We start from the raw sequence: 12,483 nt of genomic DNA, 5'->3' as shown, positions 1-12,483 counted from the left end.
AATGTTGGGGCATTTAACATTGTCCCTGAGGTCTCTGAGATTGTCCTCATTTCTTTTAATTCGTTTTTCTTTTTTCCTCTCTGATTCATTTATTTCTACCATTCTATATTCTACCTCACTAATCCTATCTTCTGCCTCCGTTATTCTACTATTTATTCCCTCCAGAGTGTTTTTGATCTCATTTATTGCACTATTCATTATATATTGACTCTTTTTTATTTCTTCTAGGTCCTTGTTAAACCTTTCTTGCATCTTCTCAATCCTTGTCTCCAGGCTATTTATCTGTGATTCCATTTTGTTTTCAAGATTTTGGATCATTTTCACTCTCATTATTTGGAATTGTTTATCAGGTAGATTCCCTATCTCTTCCTCTTTTGTTTGGTTTGGTGGGCATTTATCCTGTTCCTTTACCTGCTGGGTATTCCTCTGTCTCATCATCTTGTTTATATTGCTGTGTTTGGGGTGGCCTTTCTGTATTCTGGCAGTTTGTGGAGTTCTCTTTATTGTGGAGTTTCCTTGCTGTTGGTGGGGTTATATGGGTGGTTTGTCAAGGTTTCCTGGTTAGGGCAGCTTGTGTCAGTGTTCTGGTGGGTGGGGCTGGGCTTCTCTCTGGAGTGCAATGAAGCGTCCATTAATGAGTTATGAGATGTCAATGGGTTTGGAGTGACTTTGGGCAGCCTGCATATTGAAGCTCAGGGCTATGTTCCTGTGTTGCTGGAGAATTTGTGTGGTATGTCTTGCTCTGGAACTTGTTGGCTCCTGGGTGGTGCTTGGTTTCAGTGTAGGTATGGAAGCGTTTGATGAGCTCCTGTCTATTAATGTTCCCTGGAGTCAGGAGTTCTCTGGTGTTCTCAGGATTTGGACTTAAGCCTCCTGCTTTTGGTTTTCAGTCTTATTTTTACAGTAGCCTCAAGACTTCTCCATCTATACAGCACCATTAATAAAACATCTAGGTTAAAGATGAAAAGTTTCTGCACAGTGAGGTACACCCAGAGAAGTTCACAGAGTTACATAGAGAAGAGAAGAGGGAGGAGGGAGATAGAGGTGACCAGGATGAGATGAGGTGGAATCAAAAGAGGAGAGAGCAAGCTAACCAGTAATCACTTCCTTATGTGTGCTCCACAGTCTGGACCACTCAGAGATGTTCATGGAGTTACACAGAGAAGAGAAGAGGGAGGAAGGAGACAGAGGTGGCCAGGAGGATAAAGAGGGGGATCAAAAGGAGAGAGACAGATCCAGCCAGTAATCAGTTCCCTAAGTGTTCTCCATGGTCCAGAACAAACAAAGAAATTCACAGAGTTGGGTAGAGAAGGGGGACCAGGGGCGACCTGGTGGAGAAAAAGGAGAGTCCAAAGGAGGAGAGAGCAGTCAAGCCAGTGATCTTGCTCCCAAGTAAAAATGGGTACTGAAGATTGGGTTCTTAAAGGTACAAAATTGATACTGAATACCAAAAAGCAAAGATGAAAAATCTAGAGTAGAGGTTGGATTTTCAAAAATACAATATTAAAGAAAAAGAGAGAAAAAAAAAACCAAAGTCACAAAAATTAAATATATATATATATATATATATGAAGTTTGCTTTAAAAAATAGGGTCTTTCTTTTTTTTTGCAAAGTAATAGTAGGTTATAAAAATGAAAATTAAAGGAGTAATAGAGGACTTAAAAATAAAAAAAATTACAGAATGATAGTAAAAATAGTAAAAATATATCTAGGACTTTCTCTGGTGTTGTGGGCAGCATGGGGTCAGTTCATTTTCGGATAGTTCCTTGATCCGGCTTATATTTCTCAAGATCTATAGGCCCCTTCCTATGTAGTCGGTACTATCTACAGGGTTTTAATCTATTGCACCTGTCACTTCCAAGGAGGGTCCTTCTGTTTTAGCTTCTTCTGTTTACTGGTCTCTTCAGTGTCTGATTTCTGCCCTGGCACAAGGGGGCGGTGGTGGACACTTTTTTAGACTCACTTGTTCAGTCGTGCTGTGGGGAGGGAGGGACGCTGCAAACAAATACCAGTGGCGTGTGCTCGGAGTGTCTCGGCCACACTGGGTTTGCCCTCGCTCACGGTGAGTGTGCTTTCTCTGTCTACACTGCTTAGGCTCTAGGTTACTCTGCCAGGAACTGTCTGAAGCCGGCTTTGGGTTGTATGCGCTTCCCAGGTCTAAGCCGCTCAGGTTCAGGTATTTGGGTAGTCCTCAGAGGCATAGACTTGGTTGGGCCTGCGTTTTGTGCCCTTCCCAGATTCGAGCAGCTCTGGTGACCAGGTGTTTGGCAAGCATGATCGCTGCGACTTATCGCCTCCCCTGTCCCTGCCGCTCGGTTTTCTGGGTGTATAACTGGCGCACCTTCTCAGGCGGCTGTTGACTGTCCACAATCCCAAGAAGTCTTGGTTAGCAATGAAGCCTGCTTGCAGTTTGGTAGATAATGCCTCTCTGGGGTCGCAATTGCACCCTTCTGGCTCTGGCTGCCCTCGCCTGCCTGTCTCTGGAGGGGGATGGGCTGGCCTGCAGCCGGCTAGCTCTGCTCAGTCCTTTGTTCTGTGAGTGGGCCTGACCGTGTCTTAGGTTAGGGCTTTTTGCGTGGTGGTTATCCCACAGTCTGGTTTGCTATACCAAGTTAGTTCGCTCAGATTGCCCTCGGGGCATTCAGGCCCCGTCCTTACTTTAAGCAATGCAACCTGTGCCTTCCTGCCCAGCCCCTGCTTGCTAGTGGCAGATGCAGGTGCCTGCGCTGCTTCTCTGCTGGGGGAGTTACCGTTGGGCTCGTAATCTGTGGGTTTTAATTATTTATTTATTTTTCCTCCCGGTTATGTTGCCCTCTGTGGTTCCAAGGCTTGCCTTAGACTTGGCAGTGAGAGTGTTTCCTGGTGTTTGGAAACTTCTCTCTTTTTAAGACTCCCTTCCCAGGATGGAGCTCCATCCCTACCTCTTTTGTCTCTCTTTTTATCTTTTATATTTTTTCCTATCTCCTTTTGAAGACAATGGGCTGCTTTTCTGGGTGCCTGATGTACTCTGCCAGTATTCAGAAGTAGTTTTGTGGAATTTTCTCAGTGTTCAAATGTTCTTTTGATGAATTGTGGGGGAGAAAGTGGTCTCCCTGTCTTATTCCTCCACCATCTTCTACTTTGTACTTTAAACACTCAAATATTTCAGCTGTAAAGAATTGGTCTGTTATTTCTCTTTCTTCTCCTTTTTCTTCATTCATTTTTTTTGAATTTCTGTTATTCAGGTGTTGGATTTCTATGATGGTCCCTTATAACTCATCTTTTCCCTAGTACTTCCTGACTCTTTACATTTCTGCTTTAGACTCTAGAAGAAGGGCTCAACTTTATTTTCTAATTTATTTTTAATTTCATTTAGACAATTGTCTTTCTGGCACTTTCCAGCCTCTAGTAATCTTTTGATATGTCTTATTGGCTGATAATATCTCTCCTACTTTTTTTCCTCACTTATGTATTAATTCTATATTTATAAAAGGCTTCTTTTTTTGTTTATTTTATTTTTTAAAATTTTTGGCTGCATTGGGTCTTCATTGCTTTTGCACAGGCTTTCTCTAGTTGCAGTGAGTGGTATGCAGGCTTCTCACTGCAGTGGCTTCTCTTGTTACGGAGCACACTCATCTAGGCAAATCATGATAAAACTTCTGAAAACCAAAGACAAAAAGAAAACTTTTCTTTTTGAAAGAAAACATCTATGGAAAAAAAAAGGATATATTGCCCTCACAGGAGCTAATAAAGGTAAAATAAGAATGACAACTATCCTCTCTAAGTAAATAATGGAATCCAGAAAATAATGGAAAGATAACCTTTAAAGCACTAAAATAAATTAATATATGGAACAGCTTATAATTAAAACCTAGTCTATTTCTTTTGTCTAATTTTCTGTTCAATAAGGAATGTCACTGTTCATTAAGACACTACTTTCCTGGAATAATGTCCAGTTTCACAAAACCTTAAGAAAAGAAAGATTTCATAGTGGAAAAAACATTGAGTTTAGGAGACTTGAAGATCATTGTGAAAAATCATAATTTAAACAGTTAATTTTGTAAGATGATGGGCTAGGTAGAGTAATTAATGTTCATCCTTTGTGTGGGTGCTAAGTTGCTTTTCTGCGATCCCATGGAATGTAGCCTTCCAGGTTCCTCTGTGTATGTGATTCTCCAGGCAAGAATACTGGAGTGGGTTGCCATGCCCTTCTCTAGGAGATCTTCCCAACCCAGGGTTTGAACCCAGATCTCTCGAATTTCAGGTGGATTCTTTACTGTCTGAGCCACCAGGGAAGCCTTTAATATGTTCTAAATGATTGAGTCATGCTCAATCTAGAGTCAATTTTTTAACTCCCTTTAGCTCTGCTGCTGCTGCTAAGTCGCATAAGTTGTGTCCGACTCTGTGCGACCCCATAGATGGCAGCCTACCAGGCTCCTCTGTTCCTGGGATTCTCCACACAAGAACACTGGAGTGGGTTGCCATTTCCTTCTCCAATGCATGAAAGTGAAAAGTGAAAGTGAAGTCGATCAGTCGTGTCTGACCCTTAGCGACCCTATGGACTGCAGCTTACCAGGCTCCTCCATCCATGGGATTTCCCAGGCAAGAGTACTGGAATGGGGTGCCATTGCCTTCTCTGCCCTTTAGCTCTAATGTTTGATAATTTCTAAATCTCCTTCATAAAACTTGTCATAAGAAAGTTGACTCTTAGGTTAACTATGGCAATATTTGATAAACATTTTAAGGGCAATAATGAAATAAAAATTTTATGAATAGAGGGTTGTGTACAATATAGGGTTTATAAAGAGAAGTCAAAGTGGATCTTTTTAAGAACTGTTAGATAATAATTTTAAAAATGGGATTGTCTATTTTATATTCAGTCAGATATTATGAAAATAACATTGACAGGCGGTATAAGATAATGAGTGAAGACTTGTGCTCTGGAGTTTGATTTCCTACTTGAAAACTCCAGCTCTCCAAATTACTAGCTATGTGACCTTTGGAAATTTAACCTACCTGAATTTCAGTTTCTACATCTATAAAGCCTTTTAAAGATTATGGCATAAAATTGTAAGCTTTCTTCAAATGTTAGGTTTTTGTTTTTGGCCATTCCATGTGGCTTGTGGGATCTTAGTTCCCCGACCAGGGATCAAACCCAGGTAGCTATAGTGAAAGCACCGATTCCTAACCACTAGACCACTAGGGTTAGGAAATTCTCATTAGCTATTATTATTATAATAAAAAGCTGGCAAAACAAAGTTAGTACATTCAAAGTAATTGTACAATATTTTTTGCTAGATTCTGGTATTTGGCTCAGACAAGTACCAGAGGAACTTTGTACCTGAGGAACTTTGCATTTTACAAAACAATGAAAGAATTAAAAAAGAGAAAAAATTATTGAATTTCTATGAATAGTAGGAATTGTGTTGACAGTTCACTTAGGTAATTTTTTTAACCTTACAGTGAGTTTATAATGTAGGTATTATTTTTATTATTTTACAAATAAGGAAACTGTCTTAGAGATATTAAATATCCTATATTTTTGCCAATTTAACAAAATAATCATTAAGCGACTGAACTGAACTGAACTGAACTGAACTGAAGAGGGATGAATTTCAGGGAGAAGACTTGTTTCCTTATATGAACTCTAGAAAAAAAATATTAGCTGCTTCAATATAAAACTGATTTCTACTGTAATTATAATCATACATCTGCTATTAACAATACTATATTTCTTTGTTGGCCTTTTATTTAGTTTATCTATTGATTTCTTTTCATTATCATTTTATTTGCAGTAGAATCAATCAACTCTAGATTAAATTAAAAGTAGATTAAGTACAGCTTTTCATTCTAAGAAATACCTCACTCATTTCTACTTTTCATGTACCCTTAGTTCAGTTCAGTCCCTCAGATGTGTCCGACTCTTTGCGACCCCATGAACTGCAGCATGCCAGGCCTCCCTGTCCATCACCAACTCCCGGAGTCCACCCAAACCCATGTCCATTGAGTTGGTGATGCCATCCAACCATCTCATCCTTTGTCATCCCCATCTCCTCTTGCCCTCAATCTTTCCCAGCATCAGGGTCTTTTCCAATAAGTCAGCTCTTCGCATCAGGTCCAAAGTATTGGAGTTTCAGCCTCAACATCAATCCTTCCAATGAACACCCAGGACTGATCTCCTTCAGGATGGACTGGTTGGCTCTCCTTTCTGTCCAAGGGACTTTCAAGAGTCTTCTCCAACACCACAGTTCAAAAGCATCAATTCTGCAGCATTCAGCTTTATATTCCAACTTTCACATGTACCCTATCCTTCAATAAAAAATATTTTTGGAAAAATATATGAAATCAATCTTTTATAATAGGATATAAATTCAAATTGTTTTTCCTTCTCAGAAGATTATCTAGAATCTTATCTTCCCTTTAATAGACATTTTACTCTATTAAAAGAAATCTGGGCATTTGTGAGGAAGCAAGGTAGATTTGAGTAAGTGTATAGAAATATCATAAATTAGGTGCAGGGTAATTTACCCATATTTTATACAAACCATAAAATAAAAGCAAACTGTTATTAAATATCTTCTTGTTGAAAAAAGATTTAAATGATTTTTTAAATGTCAAATGTCACTTTATAAAGTCTTTTTAAAACTAAGTCTTTCTTTTATTGATCACCAGACTCTGACCTTCAGTAATTTGGAAGCTCCAAGTTTTTATATAAAGTCCAATCATGAAGTTAGATTATCTATAGTTGTTGAATTTAGGTATCATCACTATACTTGGGTTACATTAGCAGAATTTGTTCTTTTTAAAGATTGCTTATGTTTGGATATGTGGATGCCTGGCTACTCTCAATTAGATCAGACCTATGCTGATCAAGAATAATGAATCAAAGTACTGATAATGTATTTCTTAGACAATTTCAGTGAACAGGAAATATTTGTCTCTATTAGTCTAAGACTTGGAGAAGGAAATGGCAACCCACTCCAGTGTTCTTGCCTGGAGAATCCCATGGACGGAGAAGCCTGGTAGGCTGCAGTCCGTGGGGTCGTACAGAGTTGGACACGATTGAAGCGACTTGGCAGCAGCAGTCTAAGACTAGAATGCTATGGCAGGCTTCCCAAGTGCCTCAGTGAGTAAAGAATCCACTTGTGATGCAGGAGATGTGGGTTTGATCCCCAAGTTGGGAAGATCCCCTGAAGGAGGGCATGGCAACCCACGCAGTATTCTTGCCTGGGGAATCCCATAAACAGAGGAGCCTGGCAAGCTACAGTCCATAAGATCACAAAGAGTTGGACATGACTGAAGCAACTGAGTATGTATGCACTCAGGATGCTATGGCAAAGAGAATAATGAGTCAATACATTAAAGAAGATGGAATCTGGCTTCTCTTTTAAATAACAGCCCAAACTGAAAGGTTCAACTCTGCTCCATGAGGTTATTCAGAGACACAAGTTTTTTCCATTGGTTGCCCAATCATACCCTTAGGATTGTCATTCTTTGCATGGTAGAAATGGAGTCTCTGTGGCTTTGGGGTGAGAAAGAGAAAGATAGCATGGTAGAGGCATAGTCATGGTCCTAAGACTTAGATCCATTAGAGGCACGTGTCACATTTTATTCTATGGAGAAAAATAGTCACACAAGGCTGGGAATTTTTGTTTAGTTTTGTGTCTAGGAATAAAAGGAAAATACATTTTAGTCAACAGCTGACAGTCTTGACTTTTTGACCTGTGCCATTTCTGTTGATCACATTGAGATTTCCTGATGATGTATCTTTATCTCTTGAAAAGGGTAAGGATTGATACAGTTCCTGTGTGGACTCTTAAACTGGAGAAATAATAACACCGTTTGTTATTTTTTCACACTGGGTGTGCATTATTATATTCTGCTAATAATGGTGAGAAATTATAATCTTTCTTTGAATAAGATCCTCTCCACTATTTTTTTTTAACTTACTGGGTCTCAGGAGGATGTGTATGTGCACTAAGTTGCTTCAGTCATGTCTGACTCTTTGTGACCCTCTGGACTGTAGCCTTCCAGGCTCCTCTGTCCATGGCATTCTCCAGGCAAGAATACTGGAGTGGATTGCTATGCCCTTCTCCAGGACATCTTCCCAACAGGGATTGAGCCCATGTCTTATATGGCTCCTGCACTGGCAGGCGCATTCTTTAGCACTAGCACCAGCTGCGAAGCCCCTCAGGAGGATAGGAAGCAATATTAACGTTCTGTGAGTTTCCTATGTCTTGTGACTCTGTTTCTAGTCTCCCCCTTTTTTAGAGGGAAAAGAGCCAGCTTCTTCTAACTCTACAGTGAAAAATAAGTTCTTGTAGATTAAAGCACATTTTAATGTCCTTTCTTCCTGAATCAGGGCTCTGTTTGAGCATTGCTTAATAGATATCTTCTAATGTGTCTTCTTTTAAAATAATTGAGTGTAGGCAACGTCTCAGGGGAAAGTCACCAGAGAATTACTAATACATACTCTGTAGTTTAAAAGAACAGAGAATGATATCCACTTGTGTTGGATAATTATTCTCATAATTATTCTATTATAATCAAATTTATATTTTGTGTATATAAAGATGCCAGAAAAAACAAGAATTCCCTTCTCAGTGATTATCATCTATGCTTAGTAGCATATGCCTACATTTCTCAAGTAGAGGGACTTCATTAATGGTCCAGTGGTTAAGGCCTGTGCTCTCAATGCAGGGGGTCCAGGTTCAATTCCTGGTCAGGGAACTAGATCCCATAGGCCGCAACTAGAACATCCCACATGCCACAGCTAAGACCCAGTGCAATCAAATAAATAAATAAAATATTAAAAAAAATTTTTCAGGTAGAAATTATTTATGTGTGCTTAAAGACTTTTATTGCTACAATTCAAATCTCTCTGCAAAAATTAACTCTTTAAACTTTATAATCATTTTATATTTTATTCTGGCTGAATTTTCATTGATTTTCTTTAGGTTTTATTTTGATATGAGCCAGTAGAAAACTTAAAGTAGCTGTGAGCCAGTCCATTGTTAAGGGAAATGAACAGAAAAGATTTTGTTTGTTTGTTTGAAAGAATTGTTTAATTTGTGGATTTGTTTTTCATGGAAGGTCACCTTGAGTTCCAATTGATTAATAGAGTATAAATTAGAACTTATCATGCTCACTATAAGAATTTATTATGTGCAAAAGTCATTAAGCAGTCCCTGAATTTTTAGCCTTTGAGTTAGAAAATTATTATTGCTGATTTAATAAGAAAACACCCTCATTTACTAAAGCATTGTGACAGTGCATTACTTACCTCGACTCTTAGCTTGTTGGGGATGGCAACTGTGAGCTGGTGTCTGCTCCTGCAGCCTGTGCCTGCTGACCTGTAGCCACCATGTATGACTGCATCTCCATCCGCCTTGGCCAGGTTGGTGTCCAGATAAGTAATGTCTGCTGGGAGTGCTACTGTCTGGAGCATGGCATCCAGCCCAATGGCCAGAGGTGCAACGAGAAGACTACTGGGGGAGGATATGACTTCTTCAACACCTTCTTCAGTGACACAGGCACTGGCAAGCATGTGACCAGCACAGTGTTTGTAGATCTGGAACCCACAGTCATTGATGAGGTTTGAACTGGCACCTACTGCCAACTCTTCCACCCTGAGCAGCTCATCACAGGCAAAGAAGATGCTGCCAATAACCATGCCCAAGGTCCCCACACCATTGGCAAGGAGATCATTGACCTTGTCTTGCGCTGAATTCAGAAACTGGCTGACCAGTGCACAGATCTTCAGGGCTTCTTGGCTTTCCACAGCTTTGATGGGGGAACTGGTTCTGGGTTCACCTCCTTGCTGATGAAACATTTCTCTGTCAATTATGGCAAGAAGTGCAAGCTGGAGTTGAGCCCTACCCCCGCTTTCCACAGCTGTATTTGAGCCCTACAACTCTATCCTCACCACCCACACCACCCTGAAGCACTCTGATTGTGCCTTCATGGTAAACAATGAGGCCATCTATGACATCTGTCATAGAAACCTTGATACTGAGTGCCCAACCTACACAAATCTTAACCACCTTATTAGACAGCTAGTGTCCTCCATCACTGCTTCCCTGAGGTTTGATGGAGCCCTGAATGTGGATCTGATAGAGTTCCAGACCAACCTGAACCTGGTGCCCTATCCCCACATCCACTTCCCACTGGCCACACATGCCCTGTCATCTCTGCTGAGAAAGCCTACCATGAACAGCTTTCTGTAGCAGAGATCACCAATGCTTGCTTTGAACCAGCCAACCAGATGGTGAAATGTGACCCTCGCCATGGTATATGGCTTGCTACTTGTTGTACTGTGGTAATGTGGTTCCCACAGATGTCAATGCTGCCATTGCTACCATCAAGACCAAGTGCAGCATCCAGTTTGTGGACTGGTGCCCCGCTGGCTTCAAGGTTGGCGTTAGTTATCAGTCTCTTACTGTGGTACCTGGTGGACACCTGGCCAAAGTACAGCAAGCTGTGTGCATGCTGAGCAATACCATAGCCATCACTGAGGCCTGGGCTCACCTGGACCACAAGTTTGACCTGATGTATGCAAAGCATGCCTTTGTTCACTGGTATGTGGGTGAAGGCATGGAGGAAGGAGAGTTTTCTGAGGCCCGTGAGGACATGGCTGCCCTTGAGAAGGATTAGGAGGAGGTTGGTATGGATTCTGCTGAAGGAGAGGGAAAGGAAGAAGGAGTAATACTAATTGCCATTTCTTCAAGCCCTGCAGCATGTCATACTCAGCATCAGCATTAGCTGACAGGTGTAAAAACTTTCTGACTAGATTGTCTTAGCTTTCAACGGTGATCACGTATTGCTTTTCCATGTGTACCTTTAAGACTTCTGTCTCAAAAGCAAAAATTTTAAGAAAGACAAAAAGCAAGATTTGTGAATTGAAAATAGCAAGATTTACTTTTCATCAGTTCAGTTCAGTTCAGTCGCTCAGTCGTGTCCAATTCTTTGTGACCCCATGAACTGCAGCACGCCAGGTCTCCCTGTCCATCACCAACTCGCGGAGTTCACTCAAACTCATGCTTGCTTTTCATAAATCATGTTAAAGTTTTGATAAAGGAATCTGAAAATTTATATATCACTTTAAGGATAAAATGTATTGTGATAAATACAAAGGGCAGATGAAATAGAATTTAAGTAACATACTTTTGTTAATAAGGATATTGATCTACCATTGATATTCTGACGCTGTTTTCAGTCAAATATTAACGTTTATTTTCAGCCTTGGCCTACTTAGTTTTCTACTCACCAATTTTAATCTGTTTTTAAAAATTGCAAGTAACACTCCTTGATGATGAGGGAAGAGCTTTTCCCCTAATTGGGCAAAAAAAAAAAAAAGAAGAAAAGATTCCTAATGTAAGATTATTTGAGTGTTTAGGTCTTTGTAAATTGTAAAAAATGAAGTTATAAAATTTGTGTTAGGTAAATCTTTCACTTTAAATTGGATTCAAGATATTATCATGGGTGCCTTAATTGTAATAGTGTGAATCCTTGAACTCTAATTTGGATCTAATTGACAACTACATTGTCAACTCTTGTACACGGACCATGTTTTATTGGCTTCCCAAGTGGTGCTAGTGATAAAGGACCCACCTGCCAATGCAGGAGACAGAAGAGACGTGGGTTTGATCCCTGAATTGGGAAGATCCCTCGGAGGAGAACATGGCAACCCACTCCAGCATTCTTGCCTGGAGAATCCCCACGGACAGAGGAGCCTGGCAGGCTGCAGTCCATTGGGTCACACAGAGTTGGACATGACTGAAGCAACTTAGCATGCCACACACATGTTTTATTAAACTCTCTATACCTAGTTCTTGGTATATAGTAGATAATCAACAGTTTAAGTGGACACTCAATAATTCTTTAATAGGTTCATATTCAAAATTAGTTCATAATTATTGATTCTTTTTTTTCCTGTTCTATGTGATAGGAGCTAAAGATGAGTAAGACAAATGGTCTGGTTAATAGAGGAGAGGAGATTAGAAAAGGGCAAACATAACTACATAAAACGTGAGGTAAAGTGAGTATCCTGAGATAAATGTAAACAGTGTAACAACAGAGGTTCAAGGGCAGAGAGTTTGGAGATTCAGGAATGCCTTCAGGAGGCTGTGACATTTGAGGTAGTCATGATGGCAGAGGACACATTCCATATAGAGGATCAGTGCAGATCAGACTATTTTCTTCCTCTGAAGTGCCATAGATATTCCACAGTACTTGATTCATAATACATAATAATGATTTTGTGCTGAGGTTATTGCCTTCATTCCCTTCACTAAAATAAAACTTTTTGAGGGTTGTATGTTGACAAAGCTTGTGTCCTCTGTTAAATCTATGAGTGCTCTGTGCCCAGTAATATTTTAACAATTTACTTGTCTTTCAAACTACCAAAAATTTTAGTTTTGCTAATTATGTTAAATCCAGACCAGCTGAATATCATCTAGTGACCTCAGCTGACTTCATGTGGAGTTTAAGTATGATACTTATCC

General features: G+C 40.0%; 1 pseudogene; it reads left to right on the top strand.

Moving 5' to 3' along the window:
• Positions 1-9,300: 9,300 nt before the first annotated feature.
• Positions 9,301-10,912, top strand: LOC133234407 (tubulin alpha-1B chain-like; annotated as a pseudogene).
• The last annotated feature ends 1,571 nt before the right edge of the window (positions 10,913-12,483 follow it).

This window comes from Bos javanicus, chromosome 21, assembly GCF_032452875.1.
Source record: "Bos javanicus breed banteng chromosome 21, ARS-OSU_banteng_1.0, whole genome shotgun sequence".
Classification (NCBI taxonomy): domain Eukaryota; kingdom Metazoa; phylum Chordata; class Mammalia; order Artiodactyla; family Bovidae; genus Bos; species Bos javanicus.
The sequence above is the reverse complement of the archived record's forward strand: the minus strand, read 5'-3'. Positions and strand labels throughout refer to the sequence as shown.